Raw genomic sequence first — 12,105 nt, 5'->3', positions numbered from 1 at the left:
CTCACTTATTTTTATATGTAACATAGACTTTTATTATGTTTCATATAGATTTATTCTATGTTGTTCTTACACTTTTATATTATTTTTTAACTGGCCTGTCACTAATGTATGTTCATTCATACTGTATAGACTAAACTCACACTTTCACCTAGTGATGGTTGAAAACACATAAACACATGTTAGAGGTTTTCTTATCACTCTGCTTGTATGCTCTCATCATCATTGCTCATGTATTTGTGGTGTGGTGGGGTGGCGCAGTGGATAAGATGCCTTTGGTGTGAGAGACCCGGGTTCGAATCCACTGTGAGACACCAATGTGTCCCTGAGCAAGACACTTAACCCCTAGTTGCTCCAGAGGCGTGCAACCTCTGACATATATAGCAATTGTAAGTCGCTTTGGATAAAAGCGTCAGCTAAATTAATAAATGTAAAATGTATTTGCGCTCTCTCTCTTAAGCCCTATTCGGATGGGACTAGTTTTACAGGGGGTCGTTAGAGAAATTTGTGTTTATCAGACGTACTTGTTGATTTTAATCCCGTCCGAATCTGCCACGTCTGTGTTTTTCTCACACAACCTCTGTAATAATTCCAGAGCAAATGACCTACTGTTTTTCAGTAAACTCAGTGATCCTCTGAGAAAACTAATCCCGTCCAAATGCGATGTCTGTGATTGCCGGTGTTTCCTTGTGGGTTTTGGTCAACGTGGATTACTGTAGACGCTCTTGAGTCATTCTATAATTAGGGGTACATGTCATGTCCATGGACTCTTTTTTCATCTATTTTTCATTAACTTTCCACTTCAAACTATGATCACTTTTATATCAGGGGACATTTCTAATTAATTTAATACAAAATTCCAACACGTATCCATCTTTTATCTTATTCTATACTGGAATTTGCTGTTTTTGTGCTGTCCGATTTGGTAAATGTAAGGTTTTTCTCTTCAGATTAGCTCTAAAATACATGTTTCTGTGTATATTTCTTATAATTATTTGTCCAAAATAATCATTAAATTATGAGAAAGGTGTTTTAAAAAATAATTTGCTCATGCATATACATTAAATCATTAATTTTGTGTACGTCTGAGAAATCAATGTCAACTGTGTTACTCACTATGAAACCCCCTATAAATCAGCAATGGTTTGTTACAAAGTCACATGTCCAACATCACTTGATGCATTTTCCTTTTTTGGAGAGAAATTTGAAGACAGTGTGGAAAGTCATAACTTCTCCTCTTCAATATTTTATCTATATTATTGTGTGCATGTAGAGTAGATTAATTGACCGTCAACTGTGTTATCAATATGTTCTGGTGAACTTGGGTCACATGTTATATTTATAAATATGTAGAGAAAGAATATAAAAACATAAGTTAATCAAGGTCATGTACTAACTAGTCCAAGTAGTCAGCAGTTTGCACAAGGCCCTAAAATGGCCAAAATGTCAACTGTGTTATGTGTCAACTGTGTTACCCATCAGCTGTAACACAGCTGACAAGGATTAACACGGCTGACATTGTTGGCAATTCAGGGTCAATTTATGCAATTTATACACACTAAGGAAAGCCTTTGAGCTGAAACGTATGTGTCCTTGTCCTATTGGTGATAAAATGTAGAATAAAATGAAAAGAAAAGACTATTTCGTGTGAGTGCGGATCATGGTTTTGTATAGTGATTTAATGGATTAACGCACCTAAATGAAAGATCAAGCGAAGATAGAGCACGGTGCAAACAACTTTTGTGAGTCAATTTATGCTCCGAGTGCTGTTGATTTAAAAAAAAAATTAAAATCACAAACTATTGTCATTGCACAGAAATTACATAGGAATTGCCTAAATACCATGATTTGCATTACAATGGATAAACTTAACTGATCTAATCACGGCCACACTTTCTATGAACTATAGAAAGAGTAGGAGTAGGCCTATCCATAATATTCTATACACATTATATTCACATTTGTCAAGGGTTATAAAGCATTCAGAATTCCTCATGATTGACTTAAACCTAAATAATATTATAGATTTGGCACATATCTGTTTCTGTAGGGTGACCATACGTGCCGGTTTTCCCGGACGCGTCCTGGCCAGGATTTCTGCATTGCCTAAAATATCTAGGTTTTGGCTTTGTTTGCGTGACGTGTATGACTTCCGTTCCTTATGTTTTCGAAACGCTCTCGAGGTACTTTGAATCAAAGCAATATAGAAATCCTGGCCAGGACATGTCCGGGAAGAATGGCATGTATGGTCACCCTAATTTCCAGTTAGCCATGACTGATAAAGTGTTATGATGTTATTGAACAAGTCCTTACAACTTGAAGTGTCATGATGCATTATAAAACTTAATTTAACTTTATAATAATACAATATAGTCATTAACTTTATAATGTATATTATTATAATGTTTGTGTGTTTAAAATGCTTTATGGATACTAAGTTCATACCTGTCAACTGTGTTACTTTGTCAACTGTGTTATGTGTGGTTTTTATGTTATAAATCTTTTAAATGTGAACTAAACCATCAGACAAAAAGATGGGGATATCTCTGGAGATGGATGTCTTTGGTAAGGATGGCGAATAATGCTAAATTCAGCATACTGTGGATTTATGTTGAAGAAAGTTTCATCCTTCATGATAGCATCTCACAGAACGCCCATGATGATGCCCCAAATTCATATTTTCAAATCAGTTAGACAGATAACATCAAAAACTCTGGTGAATAGACTCAAAAACCTTCAAACAAATATGCTATCAAACATGTGGTACTTCACTCATGTTTCATTTGACAGCATTTGTCCGTAACACAGTTTACAAAATAATGAATTAAACGTTAATTTTCATTAAAATCATTAGAGCATAAGCTTACCAAATAATTAATTTAGCACATTAAGGGGATATATTATTCAACCACCTAGTTTATTTATCCAAAAGGAATACTCATTTTCTGACTTCTTGGCTGACCTGAAATGTACCCCTAAATATAGAATGACTCTCTTACCGCACTCATGTTTGATATATTTGCCAAAGTCCTGCCATATGTTTATTCCACCCATGAACTCAGCAGCTGATTTCACCAGAGGAGCAACCAAGACATTCCTTTCAAGTCACAAGGAAGTCTCAATTCAAATCTCAAGTCCTCAAAGAGTTAAAGTTAATGAGATAATTAAGTGACTACTTAAATGATGATTGTGCGTTAGTGATAAACACCTGCTGTTGAGAATTACAGCGGATCAGATGTTGATGTTTTATTTATTAAAATTATGTCACCATAATGGAGATCAGTGTCTAAAAGCCTGATTGATACAGTTCTTCTTTTTTCCCCCCAAGTTTTAAGCATTACAGTGGCATTTGTTTAATTAGACAATTTTCACAGATCTGTAATAACTGAACTCCAGGCAATAAATTAAAGAGAGACACTTAAAATGAAATAACTGCAATGCTCAGGTAAACCGCTATAGAGTTTGAACTGGTGAATGCAGTTTACAGGTTTCATAGAAAGAGAATGATGTGCGCCAAATAACCCTGCGTTCCGTTTGGAAGAGCTCATCCCTATGCCCTACTCCCTTCAAAGGGTTTACCCTCCGGAGTGAGAACTTCGAAGGGTTGAAGGGTGTAGGGGTCCAAAAAAATATTTCTTGAAGTGCCCTTCTGCGTCATCACACAGAGGCGCCGTCATCATGCAAAGAATCAGCGCAAAGGTTTATGGGAGCCCGAAGTGTCCATCAGTTATACCCTTTGAAGTGGCTAATTTTGAGTACTTTGGTTTGGAAAGACACTTCAATATGTTTTCACCACGAAGTGCCCTTTGGAGGGCAATATATCCTTTTTGGAACGCACCGGTCATCTTGCCATCACTACTGCAGTGCATGATGGGAGTGTTTACTGTGGTGTTGCTCAGCATGCTTTGCAGCATGTGACATTTTGTTGATTGTCACCATTGTTGAAATGCATATGCTGGTTCTTGATGTCTGTGTGTGTCTAAATAGTGCAGGCGTTTAAAATTGTATATGCATTACATAGATTTAAAAATTATTCACTCTAACTATTAGATTAGCAATTTATTTGCGCACTGAAGTTTCACAGGGTTGGTTATACAAAACCTTAAAATGTAAATAAAACATGAGTTGTCATGATGACTGTCTTATCATATGGTAATAGCTAATATGCGCTTAATTTACAGAAGTGATCTCTCTGCTTTATAACACCACATGCATTGTTACAGAGAGAGATCTAGCACAGGAAGCCAAGGCTCAAGAGCCCAACTAAAGAACACGCTCATCTCCATGATGGTGGCATCATTTTACCCAATAAAACCAACATCCGGGGCCTCATTTATAAAGTGTGCGCACGCTCTGATTTGATCTTTGAGTGTGCGTACGCCTAAATCCTAAAATACTGTCTTTGATGTGGAAAAGTGCTTAGCATCACGTCACGGTCTGAGCAGATGTACACACTTTTTATTGTCGGAGTATTCAAGAATCAAGATTTTTATTTGTCACATACACAATTATACAGGGTATAACCAGCAGTGAAATGTAGGTATTGCATACTGTTCTAAATTATGATGATTGGTGATATTTTATATGATAATGACATTAATTAGGAGATGTTTACAAGCAGAAAGTAGTGATGGCGAGATGAAGCTTTGAAGATTTCAAGTGGTTCACAAAAGGGTTAATTTCTGGAGGCTTTATTTGCTCACAATACCACCTGATGGCCAAAGAGTGTAAAACAAGCAGATATATTACAGACAGCATATAGTAGTGGCTTGTGCTATTTCCATTGTAAAATATGATATGTAATCATAATTTTACATAGGTTTGTGCATTATTAGGTTTCTCTTAAATATCCACAAATAATTTCTTTCAGAATGCACAATCTGTATAAGGTGGGTCTGCTACAACCTGCTGCAGTCACAATATATGAATATTACTCACCAGGTGAGCAGCACATACACCTGGCCATCTTCTTCTGTACACTTAAAATATAAAAAAACAAAGTGATTAACAAATGAAAATAACACACTGAAGTAAAGAGGAGAAGGAATAAATTCATCAAGAGCACATTGTTTTAAAAGTGCAAAATATTAGTCAGTCAAATGCTCTGGTTTAAGGCTGAAAGTGTGTATGACATGCTGCTGCTTTCTGGATTTTCTGGAAAGGTTTCACAGTGCAAGAAGAGTGCTGTAGTCATCTTTAATTAATTGCAAGTGTTTCTTTAGATGCACGTTGTACAAAGTTCTTCTGCCCTGAAAGGGGAGATGGTGCTCTGTACAAACTGTGTAAAGGAGATTTGTGCCAGTGTGCAGAAGGTATTGCAATTATACTCATTCACCTGACATTTTCATCCAAAGCCATTCGCAATTTGTCATACGAGCCAAATAATCTTCAGTTAAACAGTTTAAATGTTCTACTTCATTTTTTTTTCAAGAGCAAGAGCACAACTGAAGCAAACACTGATCTCTATCATGGTGACATCAAACTTGACTATTTTCAATAAAACATCAACATCTGAAACTCTGTTAATTCTTAACATGAACTTTTGTATGAAATAAAGTCAGACTGGTTTGTAATAAATGAGATGCTTGCTGCCGCAAGTCATTTGAGTTTGTTTATTTATTTATTGTTAAAGTTTAAATAAAGTTTTTGCACTTTAAGTTAGGATATTTTACTTACATTTTACAGTTTTTTTTTAAATAGTGAGAATTTTTGAAAATATTTTTATTTTGAAAATATATTAATATATTTAAAATACATATTTTTTTAAAACTACATTTATACTTTCAAAATATATTGTAAAAATAACATGTATACCAAAAATTTGCCAAGCAATACATTTGCTAAAATATGTTTCGAAATATATTTACATAAATATATTTTCTACTGATGTGTTTTTGTATATTTTTGAAAATATATTTCTACATTTAAAATATATTTTAAAAAATGTATAAAAATTGGCCAAAAAGTATATTTGCTAGTCTGGTATAGTTATAGTTTATAGCCCATTGAAGCTGCACTGAAACAGTAATTTTGACCTTCAACCGTTTGGAGTCCATTGAACTTCACTATATGGAGAAGAGTCCTGGAATGTTTTCATCAAAAACCTTAATTTCTTTTCGACTGAAGAAAGAAATACATAAACATCTTGGATAACATGGGTGTGAGTAAATTATCAGGAAATTGTCATTTGAAAGTGAACTAATCCTTTAATGAGTGAATCATTTTTATCAATCAATTCATTTTTGTTGGCAAAATTTAGCAAAAACAAGCAATATTATGTCTAAAATGTAAGTCACTTATTGCTTTAGTGAACTTGTATAAAATGATTATTAAATGTGTTGTCATGCTGATATCTGCAGAAAAACATACTCTTTGTGTGATATAGATTAAGTTCACTATATTAAAGTTAATGCCTGGAATTTTGAGTTTTAATAGACTTATAAATTGTTTTGCGGTGCTAAATTCCCTACACCTTCTACCTTATTTTATTTATTCTCAGGTTAGGTAAAGAAAGTCAAGTCTGTCCTATCCTATAAGCATGTACATTTTCATACTCACAAAACAGGTCTCAGAAGTGGTCTGTTCTGCTCAAGTCTACAAATCAGAGTCTTCAGGCAGGCGAGCTTCTTAGTTATAATTAAATATAGCTTTATTGTTTATAGGTTAAATACATTACAATTTGCATACATTTGCAGGCTCGGTTGTCTAGAGGCATCACTGGCAAGGCCGCCGTCGCCGGAAAAGCTGTCACACAGAACCAGCAACTGATTGTATTCTTCATACTTCAGTCCTTTATAGACAGCAGGTGGATGCCAATGTCTTGAAACTTCATGAAGTCTGGAAATTCCCTTAGCAGATTTATATATAAAATCCTCCATTTTCACATTTTTCTTCTCTGGGACTTTCTTCTTAGATGCCTTCTTCTCTGAGGACTTTACATAATAATCCCAATTATTTTTAATTTTTTTGTAGTTTATTTAGAATTATATTTAACTATCACGCAAAATAACTTGAGATTCACCTGCGAGTGCAGTTAAACTGTTTATTAGGAACAAGCAAACAAACAACACAAGAGTCAAGACGTCATGGGTGCAATATCCAAAATTTACAAAACAGTGGCAGGAAACTTGAACAGAGGAAAACGGGAGACAGCAGTGTCTTCAGCTCACCAAGCATGCATTTATTTGATCCAAAGCAAAAACAGTAACATTTTGAAATATTTTAACTATTCAAAACAAAGGTTTTCTGTTTGAATATAATATTAAATGTAATTTATTTCTGTGATCAAAGCTGAATTTTTAGCATCATTACTCCAGTCTTCAGTGTCACATGATCCTTCAGAAATAATTATATTCTGATTTATTGCTCAAAAACATTTTATTATTATTATTATTATGTTGAAAACAGCCGAGTAGATTTTTTGCAGGTTTCTTTGAATAGAACATTCAGAAGAACAGCATTTATCTGAAATATAACATTAAATGTCTTTATCATCACTTTTGATCAATTTAAAGCATCCTTGCTAAACAAAGCACCCCACCTCCCACTAAAATGACTAAATCTATAAATCAGTGAGCATGTTGACAGTCTTATCAGGCCTAACTATATTATTACATTAGCAATCACTAATATTGCCCATGTGATTTTATATCATAGATGCACACATGCTTTGTATGTATTATCACAATACAAAACATTTCATATCCGAGAAACTAAATTATTATTGTTAAGCGCATTATAAACATGTTTGAGCAGGTATTTGCAAACAGTATTTCACAGTAAAGACTGGTCTAAACATTCTTAGACATTACTTTTATATGGTATTGTTTATAGAACATAAAACCATCCTTACGCCGTGGAACATTTAGATGCAATGAAAGGTTGCCTATAATATTTCAAAATGTTGCACTCGATTTCATACATTTTAGTCTGGAATTATAGTTTGGGTAAAGTCCAGCAAGTAAATGCATTCAAGTTTATGTCACAACAACAAATGATCTAGTGCCAATAAGAAACATTGCTTACTCTGTATAAAATATCTCATCCACTGGCTCAAGCTCTAAGCTTCTTCTGATATAAATACATGCTTTTTCTTCTCAGCGTGTTTTCTGAGGTAAATAAATGCGATCGGCGAGTGGGTCTGACCACATTAGATATAATGACCAGAGCGAGACGGATCCTTATGCTTTCTAATTGCTCTTGTGGTACTTAGAAGCAAATTACTTTAATTTTGTAAAAGAGTCAAGAGCCCAACTAAAGCAAACACTGATCTCCATTATGATGACATCATTTTAATCAATAAAACATCAACATCTGATCCTCTGTGATTCTCAATAACAGCAGGTGTTCATCACTAACACACAATCATCATTTAATTAGTCGCTTAATTATCTCATTAACTTTAACTCTTTGAGGACTTGGGATTGGACTTGAGACTTGCTTGTGACTTGAAAGGAATAGGTGTGTTCGAACAAAAATATGGCAGGACTTTTACTTTCTGACCCCTGGATTGTCCGCCCCTGCTATCGACTTGTTAGCATGCTCTACGGTGCCATCCAGTGCATTTAGTTATAACTGACTTTTAGTTTGCGTGCTTAGGATTTATCATGGATTCCATGCATTTATGGCCAGCAAAGCAACATGTAAAATTCGAATAGTGTTTTTATTATTTGAATAATAATTACAGATAAAAAAAACAACAATAACAACTTAATTTCAAATTGTGTCAGCTTAAGTTGCAGTGCAGTTAAACTGTCGTCAGCAGTGGAGTGTTGCTGCATCCTCAGCACTTCTAGTTCCTAGCACCCTCTGAAATCAGGCTTTTAAAGTGCATGTAAATACTTTAACCTGATACAGTGCTGGCTGAACAACTCATAAAAATTCATTATCTCCAGATTCCAATCAGTTCAGTGAACACAAGAAGTTGCGAATAACAAATAATACATTCAACCAGACGCATATAGCACAATATATATATATACATACATATATATATATATATATATATATTAAAAAAAGTCTTTGTGGTTTTTAACAATCATTACATAATTTACACACACACACACACACACACACACACACATAAAAAAGAAAAAAAATATATATATATAATTTTTAAATGTTAGATTGCTGTGTTGTTGGCTTTATGTTGGGTGATGTTCTCCACTGCTGCATCATCTCCAGAAATCATTTTACTTCAGACAGATTAAACACTTGGGACAAAAACAGAATCAATTATTGACAATTTACAAGCATGTTTGGACACATTTTGCTATTGTTTTACTAATAAACATACATTACACAATCTATTTAGAGATAAATTTTGGACCAGACTGTACAAAGCAGTAATTAGAAGAAATAACACTCACCTGTTTGAACAGCACTCTATACACACTTCCACAATATCACAACATCCAGGAAAACTCTCTGTACATATTTCACACATCTCGCCCACATCCAGCACTCTGCCTTGGTGACGCTGATGACAGTGACACGTGCATTCAGTGTTGCAGTTGTCCTTGCAGTTCTCACACGATTCTTTGCTGTTCTCACAACCCATAACTTGTCCAGCAAAATTAAATCAGTTGGAACCAGTGAGTTTATGTGGAAATGTCCTCCAATGTAAAAATTTTTTTTTTAAAAATCAGATTTGCATGAAGGAGCATTAGCATGCGAGGCAGCGCGGTCCAGCCAATCCACTGCTCTCACTTGCGAAAATTTGCATAAAATATATGTCCGCCCAAAGTGTATGCAAATAATACATGACTGCGCCACACACACTTTCAGAAGCCTCTCCTGTGTCATCAACTACTGAGGACTCTTCTCCAAAACAGCCTATGACTTCTGAGATTTTTTTTAGACATTTTCTGGATAAACAAATGTCATTTGTCTGCTATTGACCTGCTAAATAATTAATACTGTCTAAATGCAGCTCGATGAAGCCAAAAGGAGGCAGTAGCGCCATGCAGATCCTTTAGGCAAAGAGTACAGACCCATTCTTAAAATTTGAGAGCAATTTCTTAAAGTTTAATGCTTTCATGATCTCAGCAGCCAGTAATCTGTTGCCAAAAATAAAGGCAAAAAAACCTGTGATTGACACAAATGCATTTGTCCATTTTAAGCAGGCTGTCACATGCATGATCTAATTTGAATTTCTTGAAGAAAGTGACAGGTGAATTTGCACAGACTTGGGATCAACAACAGAATATATAGGAAGTGTTTTGCCCTCCCTTTTAAAAGTTCAAGCAGCAGCATTAATGACATACAATCTTTCAATCAAACTAAACCAGCATGACGGAAACTAAACAATTGAACACACTTACATAGAAGGCTTCGCTTTGTACTCGAACAATCACAACGTGAAGGATCTTTTCGTCACTAGAAGACTTTTCTCATGCTCAGTCCTCTACAGCTCTTTCATCGGAAATCAGCACCAACCTTGAAGCTCGTTCATACAAACTAATATCTCAACATGTCTTTGCCGTTGACTTCCTGTGTTGAAGATGTAAATTGTGATACTTGCAGACAATTTATATTAGTCAGTGATCTGTTTGATGTGTCCACTTCAAATCCCTGGAAAACACACTTAATATTAATGTAGCCTGTTGAGGTCATGGTAGGCCTATGTCTTCCAAGTGTGTGGTCATTCAAGAGCTGATATTCGGATCGACAAAGCTCGTTTTGTGGAATCATGGAAGTCGAAAAACAGTAGCTCAGTAACACATCTCCAGCCTGATAAACACTATATCATTACGTAATCAACTCCATTTAATTGTTTATCCTCGTGTCTCTCTCTCATTATCATAATTCCTAGGCATTAGGAAACCACATCTTCAGTTCAAATATGCCAAACTGGAGTGATATACTTGTGAGATAGATAGATAGATAGATAGATAGATAGATAGATAGATAGATAGATAGATAGATAGATAGATAGATAGATAGATAGATAGATAGATAGATAGATAGATAGATAGATAGATAGATAGATTTTTAATGGAAATAATAAATTTTGTAGTTGCCGTTATGGAGGCCAGTGTTTGCTTCAGTTGTGTCCTTGAACCTTGACTCTTATCATGATATATTTTCTGTTTGCTGTAACTGTGTGTTCAGAAAGCACCTTTGCTGTGGCAAGAAAATAACAACTGCACAAAATGTACTTGCAAAATGAGATAAATCCCTTTTGACTCATTGATAAACTTATATGTAAACACAGAAACTAAATTTGTAATATCAAGTACCGTAAAGAGCCTCAACCTACCTTAAACCATTTTGTGCCATTCTATAACGAATTGTCCTCTTGCAAACTCCAAATAGCTCTGCAATTTCACGTGCTCTTAAGCCTGATAATAAATAAGACTCAATTGCACTTGCTGCAATAGGGAGTAAAGGACGTCCAATTACATTTCTGTTGACAGCTGTATGTCTTAAAATGAGAGTAACCTGTTCCAGCTTGCTAACTGACCTAAAGAGTGTATAGATGAATCTACTCTGAAGAGAATATAATCAGCAGATAGCGTACTACTAATTTCAACAGTGTCAGCTAGCCTTCGCAAGTCTCTGGCAACTGTTAGCATGATGACTTCAACCATCTCTCTAAAACACAATGCTGAATCGATGCTTGTCAGTTGCCTTTACGTTAACGGGCATTGCGCAGGCAAACAATCGAATGCAGAACTTTTATAACAATCAAACAATGGTGGGATAAAGACCGCCTTCTCTGATGCTTGATAGACACCCTCTCATTAGCATGTTGAGCTGAGGAAAAATAAATACGGAACTACATTCAAAAATGAATAAACATTTGATGGGGGGGGGACTTATTTCACCCAACATTCGTTTAATTTATTTAATTATTTATTTTCTCACACATTTAATTATTTATATATTTATTTATACAGGAATATGTGGATATATATATTTATTTATGTATTTATTTGCACATTTATTTATTTATCTATTTATGTATTATTTTGTGCATTTATTTATGTATTTATTAATTTATTTGCGTATTTATTTATTTATTGTTTTTGCAGGTTTGGTCCTCCATAGACACTCACATATGGAATGTCAATCCTACCGTAATTATGAATAAATAAATAAATAAAT

This window comes from Barbus barbus (assembly GCF_936440315.1).
Source record: "Barbus barbus genome assembly, chromosome: 7".
NCBI classification, from domain to species: domain Eukaryota; kingdom Metazoa; phylum Chordata; class Actinopteri; order Cypriniformes; family Cyprinidae; genus Barbus; species Barbus barbus.
The sequence above is the reverse complement of the archived record's forward strand: the minus strand, read 5'-3'. Positions refer to the sequence as shown.